The 22496-nt window shown below is 41.4% G+C and overlaps 1 protein-coding gene across 1 annotated transcript in view; it reads left to right on the forward strand.

Annotated features, from left to right (window-relative positions):
• The window catches only part of plxnb1b (plexin b1b), a 110171-nt gene that overhangs the window by 38317 nt on the left and 49358 nt on the right, over positions 1-22496 (forward strand). Inside the window, exon 2 of the mRNA XM_085455604.1 lies at positions 20771-20859. The gene's annotated coding sequence lies outside the window, so the exon portion shown is untranslated. The remainder of the gene's footprint in view (positions 1-20770; positions 20860-22496) is intronic.

The following is a 22496-nucleotide window of genomic DNA, read 5'->3' on the forward strand; positions in this document are numbered from 1 at the left end:
CGACAGTTAAGAGCAACATGTCCAAAAATGAAGAATGCCCAGAGGAACAAAGTCACAGCAGCTGAGAAACAAACCTGAGATGACAAAAATAACCACACAAAAACCGCACAAAACCCAGAATGGAACTGATTCTGATTGTGAACTGAAGTTTCCCTTTTTCCCTTCTAGAAAAGGAAACGGGGGAAACTTTCACAGAGCATCTATTCTGTGACATGTTTGTTTGTTTGCTGAGGTTTATTCGGTTGAGCCCTCCAGTGAATGCAGCTGTGTTAGCGCTTGTTTGTCGTGGTTATCAACCTGCGTCTCACTCTCTGGAGTGGCTGCAAGCTTCAACAGAATCATGATTTTCATCTCGACTTTGTTGGAGAAGCTCTTGAATTTTTATGCCTTTGCAGTCTGATTAAAAGAGCTCCAGCAGGGCTCCTTAAACTTTTTAAAGGCTTCATTCTCACCTCAGTACGTTATGTAACGAGCCTGGCTCCATAAACAACACACACCTATGTTTCATTAAGGCAACATTATGGAAAAGGGGCATTAGCTGCATGGGACCACAAAGAAGCTCTTTGTGTACCGGTGTGTTTTACACACACAGCATTCAGAGAGGAGCAGACAACACAGCAGTCACACTAACATTTACCCTTCACTCTGCCCTTGTCAGTGCTCAGGCAGGCACCGAAAGGAGCCTGTGTGTGTGTGTGTGTGTGTGTGTGTGTGTGTGTGTGTGTGTGTGTGGGTCTGTCTAGCCTCTCTAGAAGAGTGCACTATGTGTTTTGCAAAATCCCATCTACAGCCTTGCTTCAAGAAGCCTTTAATATTCCTTAGGTATAACGGCTGACTGCTTCTCAGAAAAAGAGCTGCTTTATGAGGAAAAGAGGATTATGGTGCTGGTTTCTAAAGGAAGGAAGACAGAGGTGTGTGTGTGTGTGTGTGTGTGTGTGTGTGTGTGTACTTGAATAGCATGTCAATGGGAAATGAATCTTGTTTTATAGCAGTAGTTTTTTTTCACCATTGTGTCTTCAGTGGCTATGAGTCCGTCCCAGACCTACAGCAATAGTTGTGTTAAGGGTTCAAAGGTTAAAATCAGCCAAGGGTCTAACATGTGACTGCTTAGGGTTAGGAGGATTAGCCATCTGCCACCCCAACCGGTCGTGGCAGATGGCCCCGCCCCTCCCTGAGCCTGGTTCTGCTGGAGGTTTCTTCCTGTTTAAAGGGAGTTTTTCCTTCCCACTGTCGCCAAAGTCCTTGCTCATAGGGGGTCATGCGATTGTTGGGTTTTCTCTGTATGCATTATTGTAGGGTCTACATTACTGTTGCTGTGATTTGGCGCTGTAGGAATAAAATTGAATTGAATGCTCATTGGCCGTACTTTGTGCGACTGCTGACGCCAAAGGTAGACAAAGAGAAAGTGGTGGCTCTACAGGTGTGTTTACATTCAGTGGGAGGTTATTCCTTTTTGCCTTTTGTTTGAATATATTTGAATGCTGCACTTTGCAATTCATTGTGGAGATGGCACACACTGATGACCCCAGCCTGTACTCCATTGTTGTCTTGGAACAGTGCCATCTTATTCACAAGAATTTAGTTTCAATGGTACAGACATGAGCTGGAGTGCTCTACATGTCGCATCTGTGGGCTGTATTCCTGCTAGTTTCCTCCCTTCTTTTGTGACACTGTATGCTCATGTAAAGGTTGCTGCCCACTAAGTCCTTAATTTTTCACATCAGTCTTTTTTTGGACTCTACTTGAGTAGCTTGTATTATTATACAAGCTATTATATTATAGCTTGTACGTTAGGGGTGTGAGAGAGTTCAGAGACTAAATGTTATCAAAAACGACAATGTTACTGAACATGACCCCCAACAGGTACAGTAGTCTTTGTTGTAATAACAGTGGAGAGAAGACAGAGTTGTGGGTAGACAACAGGCAGGAAAACAAGCCTCGGGTGGATTCAAGCGAGCAACAGCCTGCAGTGACCTTACTTTGTGTGGGACGTCTGCTCAGCCCAGACAACATCAGAGATATACTGGCGCCCAGCATCTAAATGATGAAGGAACCTTTAAAAAAAACAAACAAGCGCGTCCATGCTCACAGGTGTACACACGGGTGATCACACCCACAAACTACACCCTTTTTGGCTCCGACCTCAAAGCACACTGTGTTCTGTTGATCTTACGTGCTGCACAACAATGTTTAATATTTAGTATTTACAGTTATATTCCCATATATCATCATGATGATGTTTATTATGTTGCTCTTTTTCCTTTGCTTGTTTTCTCTTTTTTTCTTTCTCAGCAGGTGATCCAGGTGATTGATGTATGTATTTGTTGTCTGTTTTGTTGGTTTTTTTGTCCGTTATCACCGTCCCTCTTCCCCGCTGTTTTTCTTTCCCTCTTTCTTTCTCCCTTTTCTTTTCCCCAGGCAAGTCTGTCCTGTGTTCAGCAAGTGAAAATAAAATAAACAATAAAAGCAAAGGTGAATCAAATGGACCAATACGGCAAGGCTGGGATGGTCCATTTGGTAAAGTAAATCCATTGGGCATCTTTCTTCGCCTTTAGACAATAATTCTGATGCAAAAGAGCCAAACGGGACAGGCAAAACAAACAAACAAAAGACAGAATTTGTGTGTGTGAAGGAGAGGGCGACTGGTGAAAAGGTTGATATGCAAGGAGTAAAGATGGTGAAGGTAGATGAATTTAAATACCTGGGCTCACCATCCAAAGCATGGTGCAGGACAGTGCATGAGAGAGGTTCAGAAGAACGTGCAGGCAGGGTGGGTGGAGACGAATGCCAAGGTTGATTTGTAACCAGAGAAAAAGGGAAGGTTTACAAGATGTTAGTGAGACCTGCTATTATGTGTGGTTTGGAGACAAAGCTCAGGATCGCAGCGTGAGGTGGCAGAGTTGAATCTGTTAAGAGTGCAGAGGAAGGATACTGGATATACTGGACGTTGAAGATGGTGCTGCCAGGAAGGAGTCTTGGTGTGACACAGGGATGATCCACTGTGGAGAGCCATAGAGGAAGGAGGAGGATATTTGTTTTAATGAGTGAAGTTAATCAGTGGTTAACCTCCTACTTGGCTCCAGTAAACTGGACTTAATATAAACTTTAGGAGGAGACAAGGTGTCAGCGCGTCTGTGCTGATGTTTGCTATTGTGGTCAATTCTTCCATTCTTCCTTGTACAGCTTATCTAAAATCTCGCATCGGAGCCCATCCTCCCTCCGTCTCTCATAGCAGCCATCTGTCAGTCCGTGGCTTACTGTCTGTATCCCTCTCCCACTACTAATTCTAATAATAGCTTGTTTTTGTGCCATATTGCTACTAGCTATGTTTCTGCTCCATGAGAGCCCAAATATTTGTCTTTCTCATTACTGCATGAAGTTTGAACAACTGACCGACTGCTTTGTTTAGCCAGTCTTCACACACAACAACTTCTGTATCTTTTGATTAGCTGTATTGCTCACACATCTCTGATAGCCAGAGTAATACCTCTCGCTCTGGTTGACTAGCATGTGAATGTTTTGTAGTGACCATTCGACTAAATATGCAGATCGAGGTAGATTATCACACATATTTGCAGTGCTCCAGCACTCTGCTTCTGAATGGTGGTGTGAGCATGTTTAGTGTCTTGTGACATGAAGCAGAGATCTGTTCTTTACTTTAGGCTGGGATAGGCTAATACATTCATGAACCCATTAATAATGTAATCATTTTAACACTGAATTGTCAAGTGATGATGTGGTGCAGCTGTTTGTATCGGCACATAACATGAGACATGAGAACTAAAAGCATCTGGTGATTGGTGTTACTGGACATTGTCATTGTTGCAGCAGCACATTTTTTTTTATGAGCACGTGACCCTGGATAAATATTCAGTCATCAAAGTTGAGCCGAGTTTCAGAAGCAGACTGTAGATTATCCCAGACTGAAATCGCAGCGCTGTAGAGCAATGGTAAAAATGACCACAGCAGTTTCAACCAAGAATTTAAATAGTTTCAGTGGAGCAGACTCTAATACGACTGCCAAGAACAAATCTTTTACATTTAGCCTTTTATAGTTTAACCTCAGTCTTTGCACATTTACTTGACCCAGCACCGTGTTATAGTCTGTCATGCATTCCTGAAGATTGCACAAATGAGCAATTTAATCCTCTGACTCTCAAATGAGTTATTTTGTGAATGAGTTGCCAGTAGTGCTTGTTCTGGTCTGCAGCAGACTACATGCACATGAACCAGAACCAGCACACAGTGCAAAGTGGAACTGCTGTTGCCCCCTACAGCACAACGTGGTGGAGCCCAGGACAAGATCCTCTCTGGGAAAGGAACTGAGAAATGTTGACAGCTCTCATAGTCACTGAATATGCCAGCGAATAGGCTCTTAGTGGAATCCAAAATAGCACGGGCTACTTGCTTGTTAAAAGTGACTGACCTTTCAAAATAAGAGCAATGAGCAATTAGATTGTTTTGTTTTTTTTCCCATTTCTTTCATTTAGTAAACAAACAAAAAAGCCCCAACAAAGCCAAAATGAGTTACCAATAATATGAGTGTGCTCAGGAGTTTGCATACACTCATCTTTGGCATGAATATCAGGGGCATTTGGGGATTTTAGTCATTTCTTTGAACTGTTCTTTTCTTATTGCCACCTTCTGTTTCTGGGAAACCTGAACACTTGATTTTGCTGCTGTTATATTGGTTTCATTCTCAGCAGTGTGCTTCTGGTGTTCTGTACTGCAAGGCCAAATGGCATTAACAAGCTGAAGGGCTGCGTGTATCTGTTCCATCTCCCGTGAATGAAGGAAGAAATGTTGAGCAGGGGGTGTCTGTTACTCGTGCAGCATCAAACAATTGGGCGAGCAGTATAATTCAGGCTGGAACAGAGCGCTTTTTTTTTTTTTTCCTGTCAAATTTGTTTATTTGTTATGAACCAGAGAAATTCAGCCAAAATGGCCGAATGTTGTTGTTGTTAACTGCTGCAACAAAAGAATAATGTAATATCTAATTTTACCTTAAATATTCCAACTCAGAAACGTATGTGTCCAGGAGCTGCTGCTTTGTCAGTCCTGTTCAGGAAGTTGCCATTCAGGTGTTCACCCACTCTTAGTGTTGTGTTTTCCAGCTGCATATAGGCCAGTTACTCTGGTGCATGGAACCAGTGGGGGTGTGTGGGGGTAACGATAGCTTGTCCTTCCTACTTTTGCTCTCCGTCAGAGGATTTTCTGCATTCTTTCTGATAATGTGTGCATAGTTTTCCTCACCATAATCAGCATGTGAAAACACAGGCTATAATTTGCCTGTGAAGACATTGCCTCATTAAAAAAACAGTGCACGAGTGTCCACACATGCACGCTTTTCTTCTAACTTCCCAGCATATCAGCGCTACACAATGACTGAGTGTGGTTAAAGCTAATATTAAAGTCCAGTGGAGGAGAGACGCACAGGCTGTAGCTTCTCGTGGTTTCTAAAAGTCACACAGTAAACTCATAATTATCTTTCTCTGTCCTCATGTTTCCTCAATGGTTGTCGAGATCGGTTTATTTATGAAAACCTTTTCACAGCAGTCGTTTGAAAAGTTTAAGTACATCCTTACTATTTCATTCCAAATTAAGAGGAAAGTAGCATCTAGATAATGCTAGAAAAGGCCAAACAAGTATGTCTTGTTTGGAAGGGTTGCCAAGACAAAGTCTCTTCTCTCTAAATAAAACATGGAAACAAATCACAGGACTTCTGGAACTCTGCCCTTTGAACAGATGAGACCAAAGTAGACCTCTTTAGCCATAATGCATAGTGCCATACCTGCGGGGGAAGCAGACAGCCTGTCAGCACAAACATCTCAGCAGAGGGCTGATGATTTGGGTTTATTTTGCAGGCACGGGACCCTGGGCACCTTGCAATCATTGTGATGTCCTCTGTATACCAATGCATTTTACAGGGAAATATGAGGCTATCTTCTGGCTAAAACTTGGCTGAAGTTGGGCCATGCACTGTGACAATGATCCCAACTAATCTACAGCAGTGGCCCTGTCCAGACCTAAATTTGATTTGAAATGCTGATGTTATTGCTGCGCATAAACAAATGTTTGCAAACCTCAATGAACTGAACATTAAAAGGATAGAAGTGTGGGCCAAAATCACAACACAACAATGTTGGAGACTGACAGTCATGTTAATGATTATGATTTTAAGTTACTGCTGCAGAAGGTGGCTCCACAAACTACTGAATCGAGCGCTCTGATGGGGGGGGAGAATATGACTGTATTCAGACTGGAAATAAATTTACAATCTGAAAATGAAAAGAAAAAATGTTTAGTTTTTTTTTCCTTTGGATGTTGTATTGCATCAAAGTGTTCTTAGTATTGGGGTCCTCTAGTGAGAACCTCTTATAACATGTTGTATTGTAGGCTCTGAATCTGTGGGTATGCATTGACCTGCCCGAGTCAAATGTGACCATGAGGCTCTCTGTAGACCTCTGCGAACACTGCAATAAAACAACTCTGCATGTGTCCTTCCGGTGGACTCGAAGCACACTTGAGTAGTAGGAAAGAGTGTAACAGGAAAATGACTTGTATCATACAGCTGCAGACACCTGGACAAGTATAAAAAGTGATTAAAATACGATTTATATAATCCACTTCTGCTATTAGAAAATAGTGAAGGGCAGCAAAGCTATCTCCAACTGGCCCCAGGCCTCTAAAAACACACAGCTTGTTGGCACAATTTGACTGATGGCTCAGAAACCCACTAGGCCCAACAAAGTCTGCAGACACACAATTGTGTGTATAACTATCCCACAGTGTCCTGTGAGCAGGGCCAGAGCTGCTGGGATGGAACAACCTTTATTCACTGAAGGGGTTTCTCTCTGAATAGGTGCTGCCCTGCCCACTGTGGCTCCTGGTGGTAGGGCTGCTCAATTAATCGAATTAATCACGATTACGATCTGGGCTTTCAACGATCATTAAAAATGACTGAGCCGATTATTAGCCCCTCCCTCATTTATCCGCGACACCTTAAAGGCCGGTCTGTGAAAATATTGTCGGGCATAAACCGTCCGTGGCGCAAAAAAGGTTGGAGACCGCTGATTAAGAGGACCCGAGGGAAGCTCGGAAAGCTAAGCAGAAGTTATTTGGAGAGGAGAGAGTGACTGCTGTTGGTTGAAAAGAGAGGTAAAAAAAACTTCAGTGGTGTTGCACACTATTTTATATTATTTTTTAAAGTCATTGTTAACCCTTTAAAGCCGGTCAGAGCAGCACGCTCCGTTTTGTGTAACTATTTTTAAATCCCTGAAGAACCCTGAGCCGTGTAAGCTAGCGCAATAAACCGGAGGAGTTGTACTTACATCTGATGCCATCAGCTTGTCCTCGGTCACGGTTTCCTTCCATAAAAAGCGCTTGCAGGAACAAAAACATAATATTCCAGAAACACACTTTGCCGATCCGATCAGCTGTTCGTAACACTTCCCACAGTGAAACAGACGTCAGCGCGAACTGTCACATGTCCGCCATTTCCTGCCCGAAACCGGAAGTGACGTCATTTTCGCGGAAATTGTAGTTGTTTTTTTTTTACTTGTAGGCCTTAAAAGCCTATACTGGTCATGTTTGACTTTTCTGAATAGTTTCTGGGATGCTTAGAACTCGAATTGCACTGCTGGAAATAGTTTATTTTGATGCACGTGCTGTTTTCTTTGCAAATTTGCATCATAGGATTGTTTTTTTTGTTTTTCCTGCAGTATATAAAAATTGGTGTATCTCCAAAATAAAACTATGAAGACACTCAAAATAAATTTCCTGTTGTTGTAAACTATTTTTTGCAACTTTTTTGTATTTAAAGTTTTGAGGGATAAGCCTCTTAAATTTCTCCAAGTAGAAATATATGTAAAAAAAACAAAAACGATTTTCAATTTTTTTTTTTTTTGTAGTTTATTGCACTTTTTTGCAATCAATGTAGTTACTATGGACTTAATGCATACATATTATTAAAATATGGGCTATAACAGTTGCATAGCAACTTGAAATGCTCCCACAAATGGCACTACAACATGTAAAAATATAATATAAGCTCTGGCGGACTTGGTTCTATAGTAGGTCTTAAAGGGTTAAATAAATATCGTCAAATAATCGAGATCTCAATTTCAGTGAAAATAATCGTGATTATCATTTTTGCCATAATCGAGCAGCCCTACCTGGTGGAACAGAAGTAACAATATGAATGATTTTTATTTATTTTTTTATTATATAGTTCTGGGCCTTGACCCAGAATTTTACTGTTGGCTCTATGTGATAAACACTGAATGTGTCCTGATCTCTCTTCTGTTCTTCTCTCCTCTCTGTTTCTTATTCGTGTCCATCAGCTACAGTTGTGGTCAAAAGTTTACATACACTTGTAAAGAATATAACATAATGGATCTACTGAGTGTCCCGTTATTTCTAAAACTCTGATTTTTCTCTGATAGAGTGATTGGAACAGATACTTCTTTGTCACAAAAAACATTCATGAAGTTTGGTTCTTTAATGACTTTATTATGGGTTAACAGAAAAAAGTGATCACATCTGCTGGGTCAAAAATATACATACAGCAACATGAATTAGCAATTTTGGTGACTTAGAAAGTTGTCAGTGAACTGAGCTTCATAGCATGGCCTCTTAACTTCTTGTGAGTGATTATGAGTGACTACAGCTGGTGACTTCTCTTAGACAGGTTAAATAGGGCTCATTGGATACAAACGCCCACAAATGCTACAATGGGAAAGTCAAAGGAGCTCAGCATGGATCTGAAAAAGCGAATTATTGACTTGAACAAGTCAGGAAAGTCACTTGGGGCCATTTCAAAGCAGCTGCATGTCCCAAGAGCAACAGTGCAAACAATTGTTTGTAAGTATAAAGTGCATGGTACTGTTTCATCACTGCCAAGATCAGGAAGAGAACGCAAGCTATCACCTGCTGCTGAGAGAAAATTGGTCAGGAGGATGAAGAGTCAACCAAGAATCACCAAAAGGCAGATCTGCCAAGAATTAGAAGCTGCTGGAACACAGGTGTCATTGTCCACAGTTAAACGTGTTTTGCATCTCCATGGACTGAGAGGCTGCCGTGCAAGAAGGAAGCCCTTGCTCCAAAAGCGGCACCTTAAGGCTCGACTGAAGTTTGCTGCTGATCACATGGACAAAGATAAGACCTTCTGGAGGAAAGTTCTGTGGTCAGACTAAACAAAAATCGAGCTTTTTGGCCACAATGCCCAGCGATATGTTTGGAGGAGAAAAGGTGAGGCCTTTGACCCCAAGAACACCATGCCTACAATCAAGCATGGTGGTGGGAGTATTATGCTGTGGGGCTGTTTTGCTGCCAATGGAACTGGTGATTTACAGAGAGTAAATGGGACAATGAAGAAGGAGGATTACCTTCACATTCTTCAACATAACCTAAAATCATCAGCACGAAGGTTGGGTCTTGGGCGCAGTTGGGTGTTCCAACAGGACAATGACCCCAAACACACATCAAAAGTGGTAAAGGAATGGCTAAATCAGGCTAGAATAAGGGTTTTAGAATGGCCTTCCCAAAGTCCTGACTTAAACCCCATTGAAAATGTGGACAATGCTGAAGAAACAAGTCCATGTCAGAAAGCCATCAAATTTAACTGAACTGCACCAATTCTGTCAAGAGGAGTGGTCAAAGATTCAACCAGAAGCTTGTGGATGGCTACCAAAAGCGCCTAATTGAAGTCAAAATGGCTAAGGGACATGTAACCAAATATTAGCACTGCTGTATGTATATTTTTGACCCAGCAGATGTGATCACTTTTTTCTGTTAACCCATAATAAAGTCATTAAAGAACCAAATTTCATGAATGTTTTTTGTGACAAAGAAGTATCTGTTCCAATCACTCTATCAGAGAAAAATCAGTTTTAGAAATAACGGGACACTCGGTAGAGCCATTATATTATATTCTTTACAAGTGTATGTAAACTTTTGACCACAACTGTATATAACGCTCCTCAGAGGCTGACTTATGAATCGATGGCTCTGCTTCTGTCTAATCACAGTCTGACCTGGTCTGTGTATCTTAACTCAGACTCCAGAGGAGTTAAACACAGCGTTCAAAACTCAGGGTCAGTGTGTTTCCATGGCAATAATGGCGTGATGTTGCGTCTCTGCCCTCGTGGGGTGGAGTCTCCCACTGGAAAGCTGCCATCCACCGTGTAAACACACACCGTCCACTTTATGCTTTACCTAACCCACTGTGATGCAGAGAACGAACACACACACACACACACACACACACACACACACACACACACACACACACACACACACACACACACACACACAGTGCTGGTAAACAGTTCAGAAAGCTACTTGAATATATTAACAGTAATGTCATGCAAAGGCAAGACAACGGTTTGTCCTTTAATCACAGGCCTCAATGGTCCTTCGATTGGATATATCCGTTGTGATGCCGCCTCCTCAGTGAGTCTTCAGGCTGTATGTTGACCTTTCTGGACTGCAGTTTGGTAGTTCTTCTGTTCTGCAGCCTCAGTGAGTTCAGTGGCACATGAACTGGTTCTGGTTGGTTTGGCCTTCTGCTAGCAGTTTGCTGACTAGTATCAACAAAACTTTCAAAGTAAGATTAAGAGGATTATTTGTAGTAAACTGATGAAAATTTATGCTGTTCTTTCAGACAGTAAATAAATAAAACTTTTTTTAAAATGAGCTAAAATAAATGTGGGGGAAAATTGGGAATTGTACAAAGAACAGTTGATCTCATCTCTAACATATTGGCAAAATTACTGCTTGGTTCATGAAATGTGTGCAGTTGCCAATATTGTTCTTAACACTGTTCAATTTTCTTTGAATAAGAATAATTCTAAATACTGCCATGCCCCAGTTTCTGTGAACAAGGAAACATTTTTACCTCAAGGTGAAGTGGTGACGATATTGTAAGAGAGACTCCTGCACAGCCGGACTGAAGTCAATGATGTCACAAAAGGACTTTTCCAAAGTTTTTTCACCAGTGTGAATAAACTTTGGAAGAGTTTAAGGCTACTAATGCGTTTTCATTTGAAAACACATTGTTTTCTCTCCATTTTGGCCTCCCGTCCACACTGAGACGGCGTTTTCGCTCTAGAAAACGCATACATTTGAAAACGGTGCTTTGGCATTGCAGTGTGGACAGCGAAAACAGACTTTTTGAAAACAATGACACATTTTAGTCATATGATGCAGTCATGTGACCAATTAAACTAAGACAGCGGAGGGCATTATACAGCAGTTGTTTTGTTTGCTCTCAATTTTGACAGCCCTAAAAAAGATTAATATCAGTCTGTACGTGCTCCTTTTCTTCAAATACTTTCATTCTCACTCGCTTTTGCTACTTTGTACTTTTGTGTTACTCGCAGCAACAACTCCACCTCATTGTTAGTCCATTTAAAAACTTTGCTTTTCCTCGACATTTTGCTGCGACGTTTCAAAGAACCAGACACTAAATAAACAGCAAGGAGGCAGGTCTTGTGTTTCACGCATGTGCAGTACTGGAACGTGAGCGTTTTCGACCGTTTTAATGTGGACGCACAACTCTGTGAAAACAACTGAAAATGCTGGTGTAGACGAAAACGCCACTTTCAAATCTATCCGGGTTAGTGTGGGCGTAGTCTAAAAAGATAAAGGTGATGCTCAGGCTAAAATACCAGAGGTGCTGAATATCGCTTTTAGTTGGTATTTTATGTTTGTAAATTAATTTCATATCTTTATGCATTGATTTGTAATTCTCAGCATTTGTTTTTTTGCGTGGGGGTTGCTTTGTTTTTGGAGGGGGGGGGGACCGGTATAAAGAAAACACTGAATCAAACTTGTGAATGAAATTTTTGTCTGCACAGATTTTTTTTCTTTTTTATATATGCAAATACTTGTGTGTATTCACCGTTTGTGAATGAGCCTCGGTGTGAGGATGGACACAAACAGATGGAACATGCATCAAGGTTGTATTCACAGTGCATTTTCTTCTCTGTGGCAGATCATACCTCATCCTCTGAACTTTTTATGTGTCTCTAGGTTTTAGTTTATTGTAGATGATAACACTCCCACCTCGCCAACACTAAGAACTGAGTGGAAGGCATAAGATATGACTTACCCTGAAACATAATAGCTTGGATTTCATTCAGAAGTCATGGCCTTGCAGCGCCGTAGATACTCTGTGGTGTGTCTACTGTCAGCCGCACCTGTTTGCTGCATCTGATCCAGATACGATCCAGATAAACCGACCCTCTTTTATAGCTTCCTGTCTGGCAGCTGTTGCTGTTTGTTTATGATAGCCCTCATGGCTCGCTACTTGCTCTCATTTAACATTTAATTCCACCACAGTCGGGCACTTCGTCACACAGCTTAAAGTCATGCCATGCTTTTCTAGTCCCTCAGGACCCCAAAGCGCTTTACACAACCAGTCATTCACACATTCACACACTGGTGATGGCAGCTACATTGTAGCCACAGCCACCCTGGGGCGCACTGACAGAGGCGAGGCTGCCGGACACTGGCGCCACCGGGCCCTCTGACCACCACCAGTAGGCAATGGGTGAAGTGTCTTGCCCAAGGACACAACGACCGAGACTGTCCAAGCCGGGGCTCGAACCGGCAACCTTCCGATTACTTCTGGAAAGACCTTTTTCTTTTAATGATGAGAAACAGTCAATATAACTGCAGTAAGGAGAGTAAGGGCGATCATGGCTCAAGAGTTGGGTGTTCGTCTTGTAATCGGAAGGTTGCCGGTTCGAACCCCAGCTCAGACAGTCTTGGTCGTTGTGTCCTTGGGCAAGACACTTCACCTACCGCCTACTGGTGATGGCCAGAGGGGCCAATGGCGCGATATGGCAGCCTCACTTCTGTCAGTCTGCCCCCCAGGGACTGACACTGTAGCTTCCTCCACCAGTGTGTGAATGTGAGAGTGAATGAATAGTGATATTAAAGCGCTTTGACGGGTCCCGAAAAGCGCTATAAAAATGCAATCCATTATCATTATTATTAGTTTTAAAACTAGGTTTTTGTTATTGAACTTTCACATTATTTTGTTGTCTGTTAACTTGAAGGGATGCTAATAGGGCTGGGTATCGTCACTGATTTCTAGAATCTATTCAATTCCGATTCACAAGGTCCCGAATCAATTCGATCCACGATTCGATTTAATTCGATTCGATTTAAATCTGGGAAATTTTGACAGTCAGAAATATTATAATTCAGATCAGTACATTTACATATTTTTGTATCTATAAAAAGGAAGCTGACACTTTCGAGACTTTATCACAGGTGTGAGCATCACAGCAGATGCCTTTGTGTCAAAGTAGCTGAAGATAAAACACAGAAAAACATGAAGGTGATTTTCCTGGCCTGGGATTTTATAAAAATATTCTGCAGTACATCAAAAACGAAAGAAAACCATTAATCAACATATGAACATTACCTCTGAAGTTACAGCGGTTTTATTAGAGACACGGTTAAGCGTTTTGCATTTTGAATAATTTTAAAAAGTTTAAATTTGTTCAGTATTGAACAGCAGAAATTAGGTTTTCTTTTCGGAAAATGTAAAAGGGGAAAAAAACAGCGGCTGACAGCGCTGTAAACAATAGTAGACTGGTGCGTAACAAGCAAGCGAATAATGAAGAAAGGGAAACTGTTCTTGAAGTACAGAGAGAGAGAGAGCTGTGCATCGCGGTGGAAGCAAAACAGTAAAAGTCAGAGTGAATTCATGACGATGTTTATGTGAAGCGTTTGGATCTTCTTTTGCTGCTGGTTCGGTCAATATTGTTTGGAGAGAGATCAAACTAACAGATTTAGAATCGGCTCATTAAGGGCGTGAACACACAGCGCGATTCAAAGAATCAGCGCGCTGTCGGCTTTCACCCCGACCGTGAGAAAGGCGACATCTAACTGATTCTGATCCGCGGGTCGCGCTGTGTGTTTAAGTCTGTGCAGAATCCGTGTTCCTGCTCTCATTTACTGTCTTAGCTGTTTGGTGGTTCTTGAAATTTTGTGAGATGTCACCAGAGATTCTGGCATTTCGGGCAAAATAAATTTATATTAAAAAAATCGATTCAGGATTTTAATGAATCGATTTTACGTTATCCAAGCCAGAATCTATTTTAATCGATGAATCGATTATAAAAACCCACCCCTAGATGCTAACCAACAGAAGGCAGAGCCTAAAAGATATTTAGATCTTTAAGTTGTAGTTTTTGGAAGAAGATGTACTTAATGGATGGTGAGCCCAAGATAGCGTACGCATCTTTAAATCTGCCAAACTGAAAAAGCTGAGAACAAGCGTTTTGTGTCTGACATACAGAGAGGCTGATTTATCGTGAGGAAACAGGAACACATGTCCATGTGCTTGGTCAAAGTCATCGAGGGCCACCCAAACACAGAGGTGATCCTTAAGACCCGATCCTTTCCTGTGCCAGGCTCATCCTCTGTCACCCTAAAGTGATTTCCTCAGGGTTATAAAGTTTAACAGCCATGGGAACTTCCTGTACAGAGGCAGTGAGAAGTGACTGCCCTTGTCTGACAACTGAAACGTGTCCAGGAAAGCTCACCGTTATGGCACTGAGGAACTTCATCCCTTAAATAGTCCTGACCCAGAAACCTATGAACTTTTATGTCTTCATTTCTGGAAAGATGTTTCCTTCCGGAAGAAAGCACGGGCCAACGATTTCCCTCCTCCTCATTTCCCTTTTCATTCCTGCTCCCCATGAAGTTAATCACCAGTTAAAATACGTTCTTTAAGATGGGTGGCAATTATTGAGGGTTTCTCTATAAATAACTATTTGGAAATCCATTATGTCAAATAGAAGTTAAGGAAAGACTGTTTTTGGCTTTAGGTAAACATATTGTTCTGTGACTGTAGGCATGTTGTTGGCACCTCACCTCAGGTAATCCATTGGAGCATGTGATCTAATTAGACTTTGGAGCAAATTTCTGCATAAATTTGCATATTAATGGAGGGTTTTAAGAAAAAATGCTCCTTCTCTTGGATATTTGAGCTTTGCTTTGTGTCATTATTACTAAGAATGCAGAACATGAAGCTGGTTCATCGAATAGCTACATTTCTTATTTGCATTGTTGTCTCAATATACAATCAACAAAACACATCCAAGGAAAAAGTAGAGTAGAGGTAAAGTAAAGACTACTACGAGTAACGAGTTTATTTCCCAATCCTTCCTGAAGGAAACACAAAGATTTGGCAGCTGCAGAAACTTCAGGGTCCATTTCTTGTAAATTCAAATGTAAACTTAATACGCTGCCACTTTGATCGGTCCAGCTCATACTCCAATGGGATATGGTATATACTCTGTCTATTGGAAACAAAAGAAGACTGCAGAGGCGAGCAGCAGCTTCTCAGATTTGATTATTGATTAACCATTTGAAGTTCCAAGTCGATGTATTTCTTGTGTTTGTATAAATCCTAGTTTTCTTCCACTTTATTATGCAAAACAGGCGATTCTGTGCCGGTTTTCACATCAAACTCTTCCATGATTGCATTTTCTGAAAATGAGGAATGATGTCCAACAGCTGCACTCACTGTAAAGTGAATGTTAGCTTTAATAATCATACTGTTTGCAATGCTGGACAAAGGTTTAAAACAAACATAAATAAATATATATGTATGTATCCATCCATCCTCTTCCACTTACGTAATTCAGGGTTGCGAGGGGGCTGGCGCCTGTCCCAGCTGCCGTAGGGGAAGAGGTGGGGTACAGCCTGGACAGGTCACCAGCCTGTCACAGGGTTTGTCCACACTCATGGACAAATTAAAATCACCAATCAATGTAACCCCGCTAACTACATGTCTTTGGGTCATGGGAGGAAGCATAGAGATCCCACACAGACGCACGGAGAACATGCAAACTCCCCGGATGGTGGATTAGAACACTGGACCTTCTTGCTGTGAGGCGTAGGTGTATTAATGTTGTTTATACCACTCGTGTAGCAAAGCAGTAACACTGGTGACCTAGTGAAACAAAGAAGAGGAGGATGTTGGACAGCCAACGTGTGTCAGCTCTCACAGACTTCAAACCAGGGGTGTCAAACATAAGGCTAGGGGCCAGAATCGGCACGGCAAACACTCCAATCTGGCCCAGCGGGCTGCTTTTAGACAATGGCATAAATTGGGACTTTAAAATGTGTGAAAATGCAGTTTAACAAAAAATGTTGTTTTTTTTTTTAAAAAGAAAAGAAAACAAAGAACTGCTGTGGCGTTTCACACTTCAACAAGTAAATGAAATGATTTAATTGAGAAATGGTTTACAGCCGGTAACTGGTCGCACAAGAGACATTTTCTATGGATTAACCCAAAAGTTGTGTTGTGTAATGTGAGATGCAGTGTAAATGTGTAATCAAGCTTTACAGTCAGTCCCGCCCACTTAAGATCAAAGTGGCCTTTATGTGGTCACGATGTAAATGAGTTTGTTACTTTAAAGCATCCTTTGTAAATGCTGTTTGTTGGTGTAGAGATTTTTGGAGTGAGTGTTTGTTTTGTTTAAAGCGTAGTAGGAAGAAGTTCTCATTATAGGCATGTGTTTGTGCTCCTGCTTGGTTGTGTTTATTCTCTAAATCATGTCACTAATTAGAAACTTGCTTTATTTCCCTCCCCCTTGTTCTGTGAATGAATGGGTCATTATGGATGGTCGCTGTAATTTTTTTTTTTTTGAACTTTTAATTGCAGAGCAGGAAAACAGCAGTCACCAGCATATACATACACAGGACAAAGATGCATCTACATGTATAGCAGGACGTGGGAGGCAGAAAGAGAAAGCCAACAGCAATATTAATAAACAATGAAAAAGGTTAACAATCGTCCCTTTGTTGCCAGGCTAAATCCCGTAAGCCCGATTTCAACCTCTGAGCAGAAGGAGTGTTCAGGTGGGCCAAAAAAGGGTCCCATATGCGATAGAAAAGGAAAGGTTTGTCCTTAAGTGCTGTAGAGAAGGCTTCCATTGGCATGATACATATCACAGACTGTAGCCACTGGTTGACAGATGGGGCGGATGGTCGCTGTAATTAATCAGAATCAGAATCAGAATGGGTTTATTGCCAGATGTTGAGGTTTACAACATTAGGAAATTGCTGCGGTGCTTCAGTGCAGACAATAAGAATTAAAGTGCTATGTAGAAAGAAGATATGTGCATGAGATATACATGAGATATATACATGAGAATAAGAATTATGAGTGCTACGTAGAAAGATATATACATGAGTGCAGGTGGTGATCAGTGCCAGACATGAAATGATGCAGTGACACAGCGTAGGGTCATGTGTTGGTGGCGGGGACAGTCATGTGGTCACCTCATCCTCTAGCTTCACTCCCCTCTTGCCCCCTCTCATTCTTTCTCTGGCTTATTATCATTAGTCACATTCCATCAGTTCTCAGTGAGCACTGAGGCTTGTCTGCACTCGTTTCTGGTCTTTTTTTTCTCTCGTTGTATCCCCTTCCTCTTTTCCTCACCCCCTTCCTCGCAATTTTACGATTGTCCTTCTGTAGCCCTGGGCCAGCTTTTTCACTTCAGATATACTCTGTGCCCTGCTCTGCTGTTGCTCTCATCCGTCTCCTTCAGAATAACTGAGTATAACAGGATAACTGAGTTGAGAATGAATGAAAAGATGGACTCGGTGAAGCAGATGATGGCTCAGTTTAATGCTCTGTGGTGCTGTGGAGTCTGGCAGGCGTGGTTTGTGCTACAGGGAATCTCTCCTGCTGGTCCCATTCATCTGCTTCAGCACCCACTACTATCATGACCTTAACAATATATTAGTACATTTACCTTACTATTTATTTTTTTTGCACATTTACACTAAATCTGTCCCTTTTGCTTGCGCTGTCTTTGGACGCTCATCATATTCAGTGTAGTCATGGTCTCTTAGCTCTGTGGGAAGCTGCTTGTTTGGAGCCATTTGTGGTTTATGGATCCCCACTGACACTGCAATCATTCAACACTACTACACTCCAGAACAGTCTACTCAGACAATTTGCATATGAACCAAACTATTATAGTGAACTGAAATAAAACCTAAAAACTAAGCGTGGAAGAAGTTTTTTTTAGTAAACTAAAATATAATAAAAGCATAACATACAGGAAATGGCTTCAGTTCTACTGTTTGGGGAAATCTGTCATAAAAGCCATAATTGGGCTCATCTCCACAAAGTCTGCTTTGGTACTTGTGTGTTTTATGTTGGGGTTTCTTCTGTTTTTGTTAATAGTTTTGTACAGTAGACAGGAAGTACTGGGACGACTTGTTGGTGAACTTTCTGAATGGTGAATGGACTGGTTCTTAAGTTGCACTTTTCTGATCTACCTGAGCACTCAAAGCACTTTTAATTAGACACTAGTGAGATAGCCATTGACCTACTGGTCTTAGTTCCAGTGTAGCGAGGCTTTAATGATGGGGTCATTGTATTAGTGTATATTCTGGGTGTAAAGCTTAAAGTGTCTTTTTCTAGCTTTATTGTATTTCCAAATGTCTTTGGGTGCCTGCATCTTTCATAACTGCTGGAAAAGTGCATAATTTATTGCTACTGAGTGAGGAGACTAGAACAAGACTGGAGTCCATTACATAAAAGAACATTTAGATAAAAGCAATTACAGGCACATATTTCTTCGCTCTTACATCTGGCGGATGCCCAAGGCGTGCTGAAGTTAGAAGGCTTCCACTCCGAGTCCAAATGTAGGGGAATTGAATCAGGAGTCCATTTTCTAGTTCTCAGGTGTCTGAAACTTTGAAGTTGAGTCTGATTGGATTATTTGATGCAGGAATGGGAAACCTTTTCTACATTTCTGTAAGTGTCACAGTGGTCCAGTTTAGTGTGCTTTTGGCTTTTTGTTTTGCAGCTTTGTGAAAATAGTAGATTGCTAACTGGGGCCTGCAAAGTCGAAGGGTTAGAGAACACATCCCTTAATTCTAGCGCTGTTACAGTAATGTTAGTTTAACTTGGTAATCCTGGAAAAAGAAAGCCACTCTATATTTTTTGGAAAAATTCTTTTATAAATGAATGTGCCAGTCATTTCTGCCTCTGCTCTGTTAGGCTCGTAACTGCTTCCCAAGTATAATCCTCACAGGGAACTTTTCCACCAGGGAGCTGCAGCTTTATAAATAAGATATAAACACTAGCTTCCCCCACCCTCAGGGGTCAAAGGAGCCTGTGTTTAGGTTTATATGTGATCATTCCCAGCTCAGTCACCAAATGAATCTGCGTGCTTGACCTCATTGGCTGTGCAGGAAGATGCATGTTGTTGGATGGAAAAATCAGAAACATTTGGATGAGAATTGACATTTGGTAACATGTGTATATAATGTGTGATATAAAGTATCCATTATGATGATGATGATAATAATTTAGTATTAGTATTTATTTATTTATTGTCATTGTCAAGAACAATGAAATTGCGTTTGGGGCTTCCATACAACCCCAAAAAAAGAAGAAAATAATAAATACCCCTTAAAACCCAAGTGTACATATTTAACCCAGTGTGACTCCAATGCAATAAGACAATCCTTAGCAATAATGTTCGTAGAAATTCAGACAAAGACCTGAGAAACATGACAAAATACAACAATGCAACCCATTCAATATTATTGTACTGTGAGATATGATATCAGATATGATAGTTATCTATTTAAGAAAGAGGGGGGAGGGGGAAGAGAATAAAGATATGATGCACCAATGCAGACCAGTTCATTGCTATTAAGAAGTTGGATATGGTTATTGTCCGTGAGAGGGGGGCAGAGAGTTCAGGAGCCTCACAGCCTGTGGATACAGGCTGTTGGCCAGTCTGGATATTCTGGCCTGTATAGACCTGTACCTTCTCCTGTATGCTATTATTGTTATTATTATTAGTATTAGTATTAATAATAATAATAATAATAACAACAGCAATGATAATGATGATACTGTCCTTGGCCTCTTACCAGACCTTTACCCTCATTCCCATATATAGGAGATTTCCACCAACAAAGCAAGCTTTCTAATGCTCTTAATCTGGCAGGGGAAAAGGTGTGTGTGTGTGTGTGTGTGTGTGTGTGTGTGTGTGTGTGTACACACGTACACTGGTTGAAGTTCAGCCTCTTCAGTGGCATGAATAGCGTCTTTTTCCCAATCTCCCTTTTGGATAAGCCTGAACTCGTAAGAGATAAATCTGTGCCAGCAGTGGAGTGCGGGCAGGCTGTGGAGGAGGAGAGGTAATGAGCAGCCATATACTGTATGAAGAAGAAAGTCGAGCTTTCAGTGTCATTTAACAATTATAACTGAGTAAACGCTGTAGACTTGAGGTAGAAATGAGGGTTTGTGGTGTATAAACAGTCCATGCAGTCCTGTTTTACCTCCTACCAACTTGTTTTTCTGGCAGAGACTTGGAAGGTTTTGTACCTTGTATCCTAGCAATAAGAGAGGATTGAGTACTGGGAAAGTGTGTGACACTGAGAACCACTCTTGGACTGGCATCACTTGACTTGGCCCCTACTGCAAGGTTTTTATGTAGTTTTTTCTGATTTTGGTTTTATTTTAAACACACAAAAACGGATGTAGTCTGTCAGATACGGGTCTGACTGGAATTTCAATGAAAATGAGCTTCCCACAGCATTCTTTGGACTGTGGTGGTACTCAAAAATACTAGGTGCTGGAGCCCTAGAGGCAAACACACATGCTTCATTGGCCTGCATTAATATCCTTTTAGATGTGTCGTCTCTCCGCTTGTCTCACTGTCTAAGAATAGAGAATAATGATATATCTTCTGTTTGCTTTGTGTTGCAGGTTGTATCCAGAACTATGTGTGTTTAAACCCAAGCTGCTGAGAGGTCAAGAGGTGAGATGCCTCTATAAAACACCACTGGAAACAAATGGTGAGAAGCTGATGTGTCCTATGGTTTATTTCTAGTAGTCCTTCTGTTTGAAATAATCAAACTTAATGAGATGGTCATAAAGTCCAAAAATAGACACAGTGTCTTCTTATGTAACAGTGAGTTTTATGAGTTGCCCTTACATGGTGGAATGAACAGGTTTCCATACAAACAAGGCTTACATACAGCAGCATTTAATATAGGTTAGAATTAGTAGTTAGGACTACTAACTAGACTAATACAATTACATGTGTAGTCTTGACACATATACAGTGAACTGTATAAACTGGACAGTGGTTCTTCAGCCGACATATCCTCAGCATAACCATGTTTAATATCCACAAAACTCAAGAGGTTACACACACACACAATACAGTAATATTATGTTGAAGCACAGTGCGTATCACTCCGCGAGGCTGCCTACGAGAGCCGTAATGCCGTAATGCTCCCACAATCCATCAGCTTCGTAGCTTACGAAAGTCGTAATAAAACATTTTTTTTTGACAGATTTTCGAGCGCCGTGCACCACATAAAATCGTTTCGAGGTCAGTAAACACAACCAGAGTTCATACATGAGGGGCACTGTCGATTTTCCAGAAAATCAAAGGATTGATTTTAAGTGGGCGTGTCTGTGAAGGTTCTCAGTCATCCAGGTCATCATAGTCAAAGGAGCTTGCACTGAAAAGCGTCTGGACTTCTTTAAGTTGCTTGAAGATGTTTCACCTCTCATCCGAGAAGCTTCTTTAGTTCTAAGGTCAAATGGTGGGGAGTCCCAGATTTAAACCTAGTGGGAGTTTCCCCCCCAAAGAGGGGAAAAAAAGACCCCTGATGATCCTCTAATCGCCTGAGCCAAGGTGTGAAAACGTCAAGACTCTAGAACAGCATCTAAACAACTCCTCAGTTTATGATTCAACAATCATGAATGCAAGAAAGTGACTGTGCAAAAATGGCATTCGTGGGAGAGATCCAAGACACGCAAAGTCTCATCTCATGTTTTCCAGAAATATCTTGACGATCACCCAAGTGTTTTGGGAAATATTCTGTGGCCTGACAAGACAGAAGCATTCCATAAAAACAACATCATATGAGCAGTCAAACGGGGGCCTGTCAGTTTGACTTGGTGTAACTGGAACCATGAATCTCTCTACCAGAAAATCCTGAAGGAAAATGCCCGGCCATAAGTTTGTGGCTGAAGCTCAGGCTCACTTAATTATGCACCAGGACAAGAGGAAGACCAGTAGCAGGGCACCTCTGAATGGCTGTGAACTGGCATAGTCCAGACTGAAATCCGATTGAAGTGTGTTCGCATGACCTCAGACAGGCTGTTGATGCTCTCAAGCCCTCCAGTGAAGTTAAAACAATCCTGCAGTTTAAAGGGGGCCAGACTTGCTTCAAAGATGCGAAAGACTCGTTGCAAATGATCACAAATTCTTGATTGCAAGTTTTGGCGTCAAGGGTGGCACAAGAATTATTAGATTTAGATTTCATCTACACTATGTGCTCTGAAGCAGCCTTTTGTGTTTGTTTGTTTTTCCCCCGTTGTTTCATTTCATGTCCTGCCTCAGTCATTTTGAGACAGAAGTTAAATGATGTTAGTGGACAAAACTGATGTTGATCACTGCTCCTCCTCCGTGATCACA

The sequence above is a fragment of the Copadichromis virginalis genome, linkage group LG5, assembly GCF_057382275.1.
Source record: "Copadichromis virginalis isolate Kocher_CV1m ecotype Utaka linkage group LG5, C_Virginalis_male_GT1.1, whole genome shotgun sequence".
Taxonomy (NCBI): Eukaryota; Metazoa; Chordata; class Actinopteri; order Cichliformes; family Cichlidae; genus Copadichromis; species Copadichromis virginalis.